Raw genomic sequence first — 15,566 nt, 5'->3', positions numbered from 1 at the left:
AAAATATAATATGTGTAATTAATATAACACAATTATAAATAAGTCTAACACTCAGAATAGGAATGAACAAAAAGTAATGACATTGATGAGTGCAATTACAATAATGGCAAAGTATTCACAGATTAGTTAAAAATCTGATTGTATTCATTTTATTAAGCTTGAAATTAATATATGCATATCTAATGAAAAAAGAGTGTATATAAAATATGTGCATCTGTGAACATTAAACATTCCTGTCAAGTTTATTAACTATAAATAAAATAGTTTGTAGTAGTACAAATTAAACTTTCTTGTAAAATTCATGAGGTGTAACTAAATGGAATAGGTTTGTGTTCATTTAAAAAATTTAACAGGATTGAGTAATGACAAAAGATTCTCTGAAGGATCCATAAGGATGGATATTACTCTCCTAGAAGAAGAATCTGGAAGGCACAAGAATTCACTATCATCTTCCCTTGAAATTCTAGCAGAATCTGATATCAATTACTTAAGACCACATCTAAGATTTTGAATCATTAAAACTAATGTAGAAATTAAAGGAAAACTTGAGATATGGATAGGCTTAGAAGATCTGAATTGAGGAAGGAGCAATGTCTTCAAAATTTTAAATACTTGTAAAAGTAAGATTTATCAGAGAAATTTCATTGAAGCTGCAACCAAAGCTTAATACCACTTTACCCTGATAGGGATGGTGTGGATGAAACCTGAGGAAAACCAAGAATATATGAGAGTTTCAGAATTTTTGGCAGGTGGAAGGACATATATGCATATACACACAAATTTTATACACACACACACATACACATACTTATGTGTGTTTTTGGCTGTTTATATCTGTTGAATAGATATTTGTGAAAACAAAATCTTAATATGCACTTTTTTTAAATCATGGTTCTAAATTGAATTTCGTAGAAAATGGAATCTGAGTGAGCAACTTGAGTATATGTAGTTTATTGAACAATAAGCTTGAGATCAGAAGCTATGTGGGAGTGAAAGAAGTAGGATAAGGGAGAAAAAGAGATTGAATGCGACATAGACACAACAGAGGCCTTGGTATATCCATAATTCCAAGACATGAAAGTGAGATGGCTATTAAGGTTTTCCCAAATTATGGCAAGAGGGGTGGGCCTTTCTTACCACAAATTTTCCTTTAGTCACCAGATAAAAAGAAAATAAACATTTTTTGAAACAAACAAAAGTGAGTGAATTTGTTGTTAACAATGACGCACCGCAACTGCAGAAAACAATAGAGAATGTTATGTAGTTAAAGGATAGTGCTATCACTTGGGAATCAAGATTGACAAAAAAGAAGAGGTCCAGAAATTATAAATATTTGCATAAGTACAGTGAATAATTTTTTCAAGCTTTAATTTTCTTAAGATTATTGACTGTTTAAACTAAAATTTATTTTTTAAAAGGCACAGTGTTTATAACGTGTAGAAGTAAAACACATGACAACAGATTTATAACTAATAACCAAGAATGGACATCAAATGAATTAACAAAAAAAAAGTCAGTTATTCCAAATTAATGTTGAGAAAAAGAAAAAAAAAAAGGGGAGATGAGTCAAAGATAGGGCAAATAGAAAACAAACATTACAGTGACACACAAGCCCAAAATATTAATTTCATTAATGATAAATGATTTTTGCCCTTTAATTAAAAGCAAACATGTTTAGACTGGGTAAAATTTCAAGACATGGGTATGTCCTAGAAAAACTCATAGTGAACCTATAGACCAGAATAAACCCAACAAAATAGACCAGAATAGAACTGCCTAACAGGGTTTTTTTTTTTTTTAATTGTGCTTTCAGTGAAAGTTTACAAATCAAGTCAGTCTCTCATACAAAAATTTATAAACACCTTGCTATGTACTCCTAGTTGCTCTCCCCCTAATTTGACAGCACACTCCTCCTCTCCACCCTATATTCTCCATGTCAATTCAGCCAGCTTCTGTGCCCCTCTGCCCTCTTATCTACCCTCCATACAGGAGCTGCCCACATAGTCTAATGTGTCTACTTGAGCCAAGAACTCACTTCTCACCAGTGTTATTTTCTTATAGTCCAGTCCAATCCCTGTCTGAAGAGTTGGCTTTGGGAATGGTTCCAGTCTTGGGCTAACAGAAGGCCTGGTGACCATGACCTCCGGGGTCCTTCCAGTCTGAGCCAGACCATTAAGTCTGGCCTTTTAATGAGATTTTGAGCTCTGCATTCCACTGCTCTCCTGCTCCATCAAGGATTCTCTGTTGTGTTCCCTGTCAGGGCAGTCATTGGTTGTAGCCAGGCACCATCTAGTTCTTCTGATCTCAGGCTGATGTAGCCTCTGATTTATGTGGCCCTTTCTGTCTCTTGGGCTCGTAATTACCTTGTGTCTTTGGTGTTCTTCATTCTCCTTTGCTCCAGGTGGGTTGAGAACTATTGATGCATCTTAGATGGTTGCTTGCTAACATTTAAGACCCCAGACACCACTCACCAAAGTGGGATGCAGAATGTTTTCTTAATAGATCTTATTACACCAATTGACTTATATATCCCCTGAAACCATGGTCCCCAAAACCCCCATCCCTACTATTCTGGCCTTCGAAGCAGAAAATAAGGAACAATTCACGAATTTGCATGTCATCCTTGTGCAGGGGCCATGCAAATCTATGTATTGTTCCAATTTTAGTGTATGTGCTGCTGAAGTGAGAACCCCCATAGGGTTTTGAAGGAGCAGTGGTAGATTTGAACTGCTGACCTTTTGGTTAGCAGCTGAGCTCTTAACCACTGTGCCATCAGGGCTTCAAAGACACAGAGAGATTAGAAGTAAAAGAAAAAAAGTGGGGGCGGGGTGGATGGTAGGGCAACATCAGGCAAATTCTAAGCATAAGAAAGTTGGAGTGGCTATATTAATATCAGAAAAAGTAGACTTCAGGGCAAGGAATGTTTTTAGGGATAAAGGAGATGTTTCATTTTAATAAGAAATCAATTTATAAAAAAGATAAAATCCTAAATGTTTTAAATTACTTTAAGAAATATCAGAGCATGGTGAGAAAAAGAAATAGACAAATTCACAAATACAGTTTTTTGTTTTAAGTCATTTCCCTGTAGTTGACAGAAAATAAGTATGCATTAGAAGACTTGAACAATACTATCAACCAATTTGACATAATTAATATTTATGAGACACTACTTCAAACAAAAGCAAAATTCATATTCATTCTAAGTGACAAGAAATACATGCTAAGATAGAATACATACCAGATCATAACATGAGTGTTCATTAATTTTAAAAGGATTGTAATTATACCTACCATGTATTCTGACCACAACATAAATTAGAAAGAGAAAGATATCTGAAAAATCCCCAAATATACAGAATTAAAAACAAACCAACAAAAATAAAACACTTCTAAAGAACTCAAGGATCAAACAAGAAATCACAAGAAAAATTTAAAAAATATTTTTAATAGAATGATGCAAACAATACAACATATTAAAATCTGTCTATGTAAAGATGCATCTAAAGCACACATACTTTTTGACCATTCTGACCAGGGACATGGTAGAAGGTCCCAGAGAGAAAGGGAGAAATATGTAGAACAAAATTCAAATTCCTAAAAAAGGCCAGACCTACTGGATTGATAGAGAATAAGGGAAGCCCCAAGACGATTGCTGTAAGATATCCTTTGAACTTGGAACTGAAGCTATTTCTAGAGGCCACTTTTCAGCCAAATAATAGATTGGCTTATAATACCTGTGAGTAATATACTCCCTTAAACAATCAACTACATAAAACAAAATGGTTCACATTACCCAAAAGCAAAGATGAGAAACCAGGAGGGGAAGAGAAGCTAGATCAATGGAAACAGAACAAACAGAACGGAAATAATGAGAATGCTGACACATTGTGAAAATTGTAACCAATGTTACAGGACAGTTTATATTAAAATTGTTAAATGGGAACCTAATTTGTTTGTAAACTTTCATCTAAAACACAATAAAATATTTTTTAAAAGATTACAGCCTAGGAAAGCCTATGAGGCATTTCTACTATGTCACATAGGGCCACTATTAGTAGAAATTGACTCGAAGTAAGGCACAGAACAACAACTAGCCACCAAGATCCCAGAGAGGTTAAACGAACTGACCAAGGTCATAGCAGCTCTGTCATCAAGCAGGAATCTAAATCCAAGTCTGTTAGACTCCAAGACGATTACTCTTCCTGCTACCTTATTATCATGTTTCCTTATTAAGCTAAAAAAATAAATTTAAAACATGTAAAAAATAAATAAAACACATACTTACATGTGTAACGAAAAGGTAAAAAAAAAAATGTTGTAAGCTCTCTACTGCAGAAACTAGAAAAAGAAGAATAAAGGGTAATAAAGACAAGAACAGAAAATAATAAAGTAGAAAACAGAAAAAATATAGAAGATAATCAAAGTCAGCTTTTCAAAAAGATCACTAAAATTGATAACAACTTTCTAGATGTATATATTACTTTGATCATACATCCTTCCGTGCTCTCTGCTGCAATTTCCCCTCATCAGGACCATAAACCCCTATGACACACTAACTTTATCCGTTTTTAAAAATGTGTTTTGTGACATTGGTTGCCAACCCCATGACATGTCAACACTCTCCCCTTCTTGACCTTGTGTTCCCCATGACCAGATTTCCTGTCCCCTCCTACCTTCTCATCCTTGCCCCTAGGGTGTTGTGCCCATTTAGTCACCTTTTGTTTTATGGGCCTGTCTAGTCCTTGGATGAAGGGTAAACCTCAGGAATGACTTCATTACTGAGCTAAAATCGTGTCTTGGGACCATATTCTCAGATTTTCTCTAGTCTCTATCAGACCTCTCACACTCTATCAGACCAGGCCTGGTCTTTTTTTGTGTGTGAGTTAGAGTTTTGTTCTACATTTCTCGCCAATTCTGTCCAGGACCTTCTATTGTGACCGCTGTCAGAACAGTCAGTGGTCGTAGCCAGGTTCCATCTAACTGTGCTGGACTCAGTCTGGTGGAGGCTGTGGTAGTTGTGATCCATTAGTCCTTTGGACTAATCTTTCTCTTTTGTCTTTGGTTTTCGTCTTTCTCTCTTGCACCAGACAAGATGAGAACAGTAGACTGTCTTAGACGGCTGCTCATAAGCTTTTAAGATCCCAGATGGGAGAATTTTTTTTTTTTTTAAATACTTATGCACAGGTTTATTAGCTTAGCTGTTTAGAAACTGATATCATCTTCCTAGTACACTCCTCATGTTAGAAAACCAGCCAAAATACAGCTAGAAATGAAACAACAAAATCAAATTAAGCTGTGACCTGTAAAAGCACAAAAGTGTGCATGGATTCCAGGTGAAGGGGACTATTGGGAGTGTTATGCACAATAATCAGGACCTCTATTTTGGAAAGGGAAAAAAAAAAGTCTATATTTATTTATTTTCTATGCTTTGGATGAAAGTTTTCAGCTCAAACAAAACTTTATGCACACGTTGTTATGTAACCCCAACTGTTATCGCTACAATATAACACCACACTCTCCCTTTCCGTATCGGATTTCCCATGTCCATTCAACCAGCTACTATCCCTTTTTGCCTTCTCATCTCACCTCTGGAAAGGAGCAGCCCATTTAGTTTCACATACCTACTTGAACTGGGTTTTTTACCTACTTGAACTAAGAAGCATTCTCTTCACGTGTATCATTTTATGTTTTATAGTCCAGTCTAATCTTTGTCTGGAGAGTTGGATTCAAGAACAGTTTTAGTTCTGGGTTAACAGAGAGTCTGGGGGGCATGCTTCCTGGGGTTCCTCTAGCCTTAGTCACACCATTAAATCTAGTCTTTTTACTAGAATTTGAATTCTGCACCCAAATTTTCTCCTGCACCATCAGGGACTCTCTGTTGTGTTCCCTGTCAGGGCAGTCATTGGTGGTAGCCGGGCACTATCTATTTCTCCTGGTCTCAGGGTGATGGAGCCTCTGGTTTACGTGGTCCTTTTTGTCTGTTGGGCTAATATTTTCCTTGTGTCTTTGGTATTCTTCATTCTCCTTTGCTCCAGGTGAGTTGGGATCAATTGATGCATCTTAGATGGCTGCTCTCTAGCTTTTAAGACCCCAGATGCCACTCACCAAAATGGGATGCAAAACATTTTCTTAATAAACTTTGTTATGCCAATTGACCTAGATGTCCCCAGAAATCATGGTCCCCAGACCCAAGACCCTGCTACTCTGTCCCTCAAAGTGATTGGTTGTGTTTAGGAAAATTTTTAGCTTTTGGTTTAGTCTGGTTGTACTGATCCCTGTATTATATGTTGTCCTTCCCTTCACCTAAGATAATTCATGTCTACTATCTATTTAGTGATTCTCCCTCCCCACCCTCAAAACCATCAAAGAATGTTTTCTTCTGTGTTTAAACCTTTTCTTGAGTTCTTATAATTGTGGTCCCATACAATATTTGTCCTTTTGCAACTGACAAATTTCACTCAGCATAATGCCTTTCAGATTCACCCGTGTTATGAGATATTTTGCTGATTTGTCATTGTTCTTTATCGTTGCCTAGTATTCCATTGTGTGAATATACCATAATTTATTTATTCATTCATTCCTTGATGGGGACCTAGTTGTTTCCATTATTTTGCTATTGTGAACAGTGCTGCAATGAACATGAGTGTGCATATATCTGTTTGTGTAAAGGCTCTTATTTCTCTAGGATATATTCCAAGGAATGGGATTGTTGGATCATATGGTAGTTCTATTTCTAGCTTTTTAAGGCAAGGCCAAATCGATTTCCAAAGTGGTTGTACCATTTTACATTCTCATCAGCAGTGTATAAGTGTTCTAGTCTCTCCACAACCTCTCCAACATTTATTATTTTGGGTTTTTTGGATTAATGCCAGCCTTATTGGAGTGAAATGGTATCTCATTGTAGTTTTAATTTGCATTTCTCTAATGGCGAATGATCGTGAGAATTTCCTCATGTATCTGTTAGCCACCTGAATGTCTTCTTTGGTGAAGTGCCTGTTCATATCCTTTGCCCATTTTTTAAATTAGGTTATTTGTCTTCTTGCTGTTGAGGTTTTCCAGTATCTTATAGATTTTAGACATTAAACTCTGATTGGATATGTTGTAGCCAAAAAATTTTTCTCAGTCTGTAGGATCTCATTTTACTCTTTTGGTGACGTCTTTTGATGGGCATAAGTGTTTGATTTTTAGGAGCTCCCAGTTATCTAGTCTTTCTTCTGGTGTTTGTGCATTGTTAACTATGTTTTGTGTTCCACTTATGCTATATATTAGGGCTCCTAGTGTTGTCCCCATTTTTTCTTTCATGATCTTTATCATTTTAGATTTCATTTTTAGGTCTTTGATCCATTTTGAGTTAGTTTTTGTGCATGGAGTGAGGTATGGGTCTTGTTTCATTTTTTTGCAGATGGATATCAGTTATGCCAGCACCATTTATTAAAAAGACTGTCCTTTCCCCATTTAATGGACCTTAGGCCTTTGTCAAATATCAGCTACTTGTAGGTGGATGAATTTACTTCTGGATTCTCAACTCTGTTCCATTGGTCTATGCATCTGTTGTTGTACCAGTACTAGGCTGTTTCGACTACCATGGCACTAAAATAGGTTCTAAAATCAGATAGTGTGTGGCCTCCCACTTTGTTCTTCTACTTCAGTAATGTTTTACTCATCCAGGGCCTCTTCCCTTTGCATATGAAGTTGGTGATTTGTTTCTCCATCTCGTTAAAAAATGTCATTGGAATTTGGATCAAGATTGCATTGTATGTGTAGATCACTTTGGGTAGAATAGACATTTTCACAAAGTCAAATCTTCCTACCAATGAGCAAGGTATGTTTTTCCACTTACATAGGTCTCTTTTGCATTCTTGCAGTACTGTCTTGTAGTTTCCTTTGTAGAGGTCGTGTCTGGTTAGATTTATTCCTAAGTATTTTATCTTTTGGGGGGCTATTGTAAATGGTGTCAGTTTTGTGATTTCCTCTTTAAAGTTCTCTTTGTTGATGTAGCAGAATCTAACTGATTTTAGCATGTTTATTTTGTATCTTAATACTTTGCTGAACTCTTCTATTAGTTCCAGTAGTTTTCTTGAAGATTCTTTGGGGTTTTCTGTGTATAAGATCATATTATCTGCAAATGGGGATACTTTTACTTCTTCTTTACCAATTTGGATACCCTTTATTTCTTTATCTAGCCTAATTGCTCTGGCTAGGACCTCCAGCACCATGTTGAATAAGAGTGGTGATAAAGGGCATCCTTGTCTGGTTCCCGTTCTCAAGAGGAATGCTTTCAGACTCTCTCCATTTAGGATGATGGTGGCTGTTGGCTTTCTATGAACTCCCTTTATTATGTTGAGGAATTTCCCTTTTATTCCTAGTTTGCTGAGAGTTTCTATTATGAATGAGTGTTGGACTTTGTCAAATGCCTTTTCTGCATCAATTGATAAAAATCTTGTGGTTCTTGTCTTTTGTTTTATTTATATGATGGATTACATTGATTGTTTTTCTAATATTGAACCATCCCTGCATACCTCGTATGAATTCCACTTGGTCATGGTGAATTATTTTATTGATATGCTGTTGAATTCTATAGGCTAGAATTTTGTTGAGGATTTTTGTGTCTACTTTCATGAGGGGTATTAGTCTGTAATTTTCTTTTTTGTGTGGTGCCTTTACCTGGTTTTGGTGTCAGGGTTATGCTGGCTTCATAGAGTTTGAGAGTTTTCCATCCTTTTCTATATCCTGAAATACATTTAGTAGTAGTGGTGCTAACTCTTCTCTGAAAGTTTGGTAGAATTCTCCAGTGAAGCCGTAAGGGCCAGGGCTTTTTTTTTTTTTTTTCTTGGGAGTTTTATAATTACCTTTTAAATCTCTCATTTTGCTGTAGGTTTATTTAGTTGTTCTACCTCAGTTTGTGTTAGTTTAGAGAGATACTGTGTTTCTAGAAATTTGTCCATTTCCTCTAGGTTTTCAAATTTGTTGGAGTTCAATTTTTCGTAGTATTCTTTTATGATTCTTTTAATTTCAGTTGGGTCTGTTGTAATATCATCCATCTCATTTCTTTTTCAGGCTATTTGATTTCTTTTTTTGTCAGTTTGGGGATTGGTTTATCAATTTTGTTGATCTGTTCAAAGAACTTCAGCTTCTGGTCTTGTTAACTTTTTCAATTGTTTTTCTATTCCCTGTTTCATTTAATTCTGCTCTAATTTTTATTCTTTCCTTTCTTCTGGTGCCCAAGGGCTTCTTTTGCTGCTCTCTTTCTATTTGTTCAAGTTGTAGTGTTAATATTTTGTTTTATTTTCATTCTTATTTGATTCTGTGAATCTGTTCATTCTATCCATAATTCCTTCTATAACCCAGTAGTTTTTGAGCAAGGTGTTGTACAGTTTCCATATACTTGATTTTTTTCTCCTTACTTTTTTTGTTATTGATTTCTATTTTTATGACTTTATGGTCAGAAAAGACGCTTTGTAATATTTATATGCTTTGGATATTGTTAAGGCTTACTTTGTGGCCTAATATGTGGTCAATTCTGGAGAATGTTACATGTGCATTGAAAAAGAAAGTATACTTGTCTTCTTTTGGATGGTGTGTTCTGTATATGTCTATGAGATCAAGTTGGTGGATTGTGGCATTTAGATCTTCTATGTTTTTACTAAACTTCTTTCTGGATGTTCAGTATTTCACAGAAAGTGGTGTGTTGAAGTCTCCTACTTTTATTGTGGAGTTGTCTGTCTTTCTTTTCAATGCTGTTAGAGTTTGTTTTATGTATTTTGGAGCCCTGTCATTGGGTGCATAAATATTTATCATGGCTATGTCCTGTTGGTATATTGACCCTTTAATCATTATATAGTGTCGTTCCTTATCCTTTGTGGTGGATTTTGTTTTAAAATGTATTTTGTCAGAGATAAATATTGCCACTCCTGCTCTTTTTGATTGTTTTTTGCTTGATTTTTCTTTTCATCCTTTGAGTTTTAGTTTGCTGTGTCTTTAAATCTAAGGTATGTCTCTTTTAGGCAGCATATAGTCAGATCATACTTTTTTTTTTTTTTTTAAATTTTTATTAAGCTTCAAGTGAACATTTACCATTCCAATCAGTCTGTCACATGTAGGTTTACATACATCTTACTCCCTTCTCCCACTTGCTCTCCCCCTATTGAGTCAGCCCTTACAGTCTCTCGTTTCGTGCCAATTTTACCTTCTTCCATCTCTCTCTATCTTCCCATCCCCCCTCCAGTCAAGAGTTGCCAACACACTCTCCCGTGTCCACCTGATTTAATTAGCTCGCTCTTCATCAGTATCTCTCTCCCCCCCACTGACCAGTCCTTTTCATGCCTGATGATTTGTCTTCGGGGATGGTTCCTGTCCTGTGCCATCAGAAGTTCTGGGGAGCATTGTCTCTGGGATTCCTCTAGTCGCAATCATACCATTAGGTGTGGTCTTTTAATGAGAATTTGGGGTCTGTATCCCATTGGTCTCCTGCTCCCTCAGGAGTTGTCTCTTGTGCTCCCTGACAGGGCAGACATCGATTGTGGCCGGGCACCAACTTGTTCTTCTGGTCTCAGGATATTGTAGGTCTCTGGTTCAAGTGGCCCTTTCTGTCTCTTGGGTTCTTAGTTGTCGTGTGACCTTGGTGTTCTTCCTTTGCCTTTGCTCCCGGTGGGTTGAGACCAATTAATGTATTTTAGATGGCTGCTTGTTGGCATTTAGGACCCCAGGTGCCACAATTCAAAGTGGGATGCAGAGTGTTTTCATAATAGAATTGTTTTGCCCATTGATTTAGAAGTCCTCTCAAACCAAGTTCCCCAGACCCCAGCCCCTGCTTCGCTATCCTTTGAAGCTTTCATTTTATCTCGGAAACCTCTTTACTTTTAATCCTGTCCAATTAGGCTGACCTTCCTTGTTTTGAGTGTTGTCTTTCCCTTCACCCAAAGCAGTTCCCATCTACAGATTGATCAATAAAAAGCCCTCTCCCTCCCTCCCTCCCTCCCTCCCCCCTTTGTAACCACAAAAGTATGTGTTCTTTTCCATTTTTTCTATTCCTCAAGATCTTATAATAGTGGTCTTATACAATATTTGTCCTTTTGCAACTGACTCATTTCGCTCAGCATAATGCCTTCCAGATTCCTCCATGTTATGAAATGTTTCAGAGATTCGTCACTGTTCTTTATCGATGCGTAGTATTCCATTGTGTGAATATACCACAATTTATTTACCCATTCGTCCGTTGATGGACATCTTGGTTGCTTCCAGCTTTTTGCTATTGTAAACAGAGCTGCAATAAACATGGGTGTGCATATATCTGTTTGTGTGAAGGGTCTTGTATTTTTAGGGTATATTCCGAGGAGTGGGATTTCTGGGTTGTATGGTAGTTCTATTTCTAACTGTTTAAGATAACGCCAGATGGATTTCCACAGTGGTTGTACCATTTTACAATCCCACCAGCAGTGTATGAGAGTTCCAGTCTCTCCGCAGCCTCTCCAACATTTATTATTTTGTGATTTTTGAATTAATGCCAGTCTAGTTGGTGTCAGATGGAATCTCATCGTAGTTTTAATTTGCATTTCTCTAATGACTAATGATCGAGAGCATTTTCTCATGTATCTGTTGGCTGCCTGAATATCTTCTTTAGTGAAATGTGTGTTCATATCCTTTGCCCACTTCTTGATTGGGTTGTTTGTCTTTTTGTGGTTGAGTTTTGACAGAATCATGTAGATTTTAGAGATCAGGCGCTGGTCTGAGATGTCATAGCTGAATATTCTTTCCCAGTCTGTAGGTGGTCTTTTTACTCTTTTGGTGAAGTCTTTAGATGAGCATAGGTGTTTGATTTTTAGGAGCTCCCAGTTATCGGGTTTCTCTTCATCATTTTTGGTAATGTTTTGTATTCTGTTTATGCCCTGTATTAGGGCTCCTAGGGTAGATCCTATTTTTTCTTCCAAGATTTTTATCGTTTTAGTCTTTATGTTTAGGTCTTTGATCCACTTGGAGTTAGTTTTTGTGCATGGTGTGAGGTATGGGTCCTGTTTCATTCTTTTGCAAATGGATATCCAGGTATGCCAGCACCATTTGTTAAAAAGACTATTATTTCCCCAATTGACTGACACTGGTCCTTTGTCAAATATCAGCTGCTCATACGTGGATGGATTTATATCTGGATTCTCAATTCTGTTCCATTGGTCTATGTGCCTGTTGTTGTACCAGTACCAGGCTGTTTTGACTACTGTAGCTATATAATAGGTTCTGAAATCAGGTAGGGTGAGGCCTCCCACTTTCTTCTTCTTTTTCAGTAATGTTTTGCTTATCCGGGGATTCTTTCCTTTCCATATGAAATTAGTGATTTGTTTCTCTATTCCCTTACAGTATGACATTGGTATTTGGATTGGAAGTGCGTTGTATGTATAAATGGCTTTTGGTAGAACAGACATTTTTACTATGTTGAGTCTTCCTATCCATGAGCAGGGTATGTTTTTCCATTTAAGCGTGTCCTTTTGAATTTCTTGTAGCAGAGTTTTATAGTTTTCTTTGTATAGGTCTTTTACTTCCTTGGTAAGATTTATTCCTAAGTATTTTATCTTCTTGGGGGCTACTGTGAATGGTATTGATTTGGTTATTTCCTCTTCGGTGTTCTTTTTGTTGATGTAGAGGAATCCAAGTGATTTTTGTATGTTTATTTTATATCCTGAGACTCTTCCAAACTCTTCTATTAGTTTCAGTAGTTTTCTGGAGGATTTCTTAGGGTTTTCCATGTATACGATCATGTCATCTGCAAATAGTGATAGCTTTACTTCCTCCTTACCAATCTGAATACCCTTTATTTCTTTGTCTAGCCTAATTGCCCTGGCTAGGACTTCAAGTACGATGTTGAATAAGAGCGGTGATAAAGGGCATCCTTGTCTGGTTCCCGTTCTCAAGGGAAATGCTTTCAGGTTCTCTCCATTTAGAGTGATATTGGCCGTTGGCTTTGCATATATGCCCTTTATTATGTTGAGGAATTTTCCTTCAATTCCTATTTTGGTGAGAGTTTTTATCATAAATGGGTGTTGGACTTTGTCAAATGCCTTTTCTGCATCAATTGATAAGATCATGTGGTTTTTGTCTTTTGTTTTATTTATGTGATGGATTACATTAATGGTTTTTCTGATATTAAACCAGCCTTGCATACCTGGTATAAATCCCACTTGATCAGGGTGAATTATTTTTTTGATGTGTTGTTGGATTCTATTGGCTAGAATTTTATTAAGGATTTTTGCATCTATGTTCATGAGGGATATAGGTCTAAAATTTTCTTTTTTTGTAATGTCTTTACCTGGTTTTGGTATCAGGGAGATGGTGCCTTCATAGAATGAGTTGGGTAGTATTCCGTCTTTTTCTATACTTTGAAATACCTTCAATAGTAATGGTGTTAAGTCTTCTCTGAAGGTTTGGTAGAACTCTGCAGTGAAGCCATCTGGGCCAGGACTTTTTTTTGTTGGGAGTTTTTTGATTACCATTTCAATCTCTTTTTTTGTTATGGGTCTATTTAGTTGTTCTACTTCTGTATGTGTTAGTTTAGGTAAGTAGTGTTGTTCCAAGAATTTATCCATTTCTTCTAGGTTTTCAAATTTGTTAGAGTACAATTTTATGTAGTAATCTGATATGATTCTTTTGATTTCATTTGGTTCTGTTGTGATGTGGTCCTTCTCGTTTCTTATTCGGGTTATTTGTTTCCTTTCCTGTTTTTCTTTAGTCAGTCTAGCCAATGGTTTATCAATTTTGTTAATTTTTTCAAAGAACCAGCTTTTGGCTTTGTTAATTCTTTCAATTGTTTTTCTGTTCTCTAATTCATTTAGTTCAGCTCTAATTTTTATTATTTGTTTTCTTCGGGTGCCTGATGGATTCTTTTGTTGCTCACTTTCTATTTGCTCAAGTTGTCGGGACAGTTCTCTGATTTTGGCTCTTTCTTCTTTTTGTATGTGTGCATTTATCGATATAAATTGGCCTCTGAGCACTGCTTTTGCTGTGTCCCAGAGGTTTTGATAGGAAGTATTTTCATTCTCGTTGCTTTCTAAGAATTTCCTTATTCCCTCCTTGATGTCTTCTATAACCCAGTCTTTTTTCAGGAGGGTATTGTTCATTTTCCAAGTATTTGATTTCTTTTCCCTAGTTTTTCTGTTATTGATTTCTAGCTTCATTGCCTTGTGGTCTGAGAAGATGCTTTGTAATATTTCGATGTTTTGGATTCTGCAAAGATTTGTTTTATGCCCTAATATGTGGTCTATTCTAGAGAATGTTCCATGTGCGCTAGAAAAAAAAGTATATTTTGCAGCAGTTGGGTGGAGAGTTCTGTATAAGTCAATGAGGTCAAGTTGGTTGATTGTTGTAAGTAGGTCTTCCGTGTCTCTATTGAGCTTCTTACTGGATGTCCTGTCCTTCTCCGAAAGTGGTGTGTTGAAGTCTCCTACTATAATTGTGGAGGTGTCTATCTCACTTTTCAATTCTGTTAAAATTTGATTTATGTATCTTGCAGCCCTGTCATTAGGTGCGTAAATATTTAGTATGGTTATGTCTTCCTGATCAATTGTCCCTTTTATCATTATATAGTGTCCTTCTTTATCCTTTGTGGCGGATTTAAGTCTAAAGTCTATTTTGTCAGAAATTAATATTGCTACTCCTCTTCTTTTTTGCTTATTGTTTGCTTGATATACTTTTTTCCATCCTTTGAGTTTTAGTTTGTTTGTGTCTCTAAGTCTAAGGTGTGTCTCTTGTAGGCAGCATATAGATGGATCGTGTTTTTTTATCCAGTCCGTGACTCTCTGTCTCTTTATTGGTGCATTTAGTCCATTTACATTCAGCGTAATTATAGATAAGTAAGTTTTTAGTGCTGTCATTTTGATGCCTTTTTATGTGTGTTGTTGGCCATTTCATTTTTCCACATGCTTTTTTGTGCTGAGACGTTTTTCTTAGTAGCTTGTGAGATCCTCATTTTCATAATGTTTAACTTTGTGTTTATTGAGTCGTTACGTTTTTCTTGGCTTTTTTCTTGAGTTATGGAATTGATATTCCTTTTTGTGGTTACCTTTTTATTTACCCCTATTTTTCTAAGTAAAACCCTAACTTGTATCCTTCTATTTCGCCTTGTATCACTCTCCATCTGGCAGTTCAATGCCTCCTATATTTAGTCCCTCTTTTTGATTATTTTGATCGTTTAGCTATTGATTTCCATGATTTCCTGTTGTGTGTATTATTTTGTTTATTTATTTATTTTTTAGAATTAGTCTTAATTTGTTTGTTTTTGTGCTTTCCCTGTTTGAGTTGCGTTGATATCAGGACGTTCTGTTTTGTGTCCTTGTATTGTGCTGGTACCTGATATTAATGGTCATCAGGCCAAACAATCTCCTTTAGCATTTCTTGCAGTCTTGGTTTAGTTTTTGCAAATTCTCTAAACTTGTGTTTATCTGTAAATATCTTAATTTCTCCTTCATATTTCAGAGAGAGTTTTGCTGGATATATGATCCTTGGTTGGCAGTTTTTCTCGTTTAGTGCTCTGTATATGTCGTCCCATTCCCTTCTTGCCTGCATGGTTTCTGCTGAGTAGTCTG

At 36.3% G+C, this 15,566-nt stretch overlaps 1 non-coding gene across 1 annotated transcript; it reads right to left on the bottom strand.

The window, feature by feature from the left end:
• Positions 1–2,586: 2,586 nt before the first annotated feature.
• On the bottom strand, positions 2,587–2,690 carry LOC111750371 (U6 spliceosomal RNA). Its single transcript, XR_002785515.2, has one exon. It is a non-coding gene; the product is annotated as a U6 spliceosomal RNA (small nuclear RNA).
• Between the last annotated feature and the right edge of the window lie 12,876 nt (positions 2,691–15,566).

This window comes from Loxodonta africana, chromosome 16 (assembly GCF_030014295.1).
Source record: "Loxodonta africana isolate mLoxAfr1 chromosome 16, mLoxAfr1.hap2, whole genome shotgun sequence".
Taxonomy (NCBI): domain Eukaryota; kingdom Metazoa; phylum Chordata; class Mammalia; order Proboscidea; family Elephantidae; genus Loxodonta; species Loxodonta africana.
This window is presented reverse-complemented; position numbering and strand designations above follow the sequence as displayed.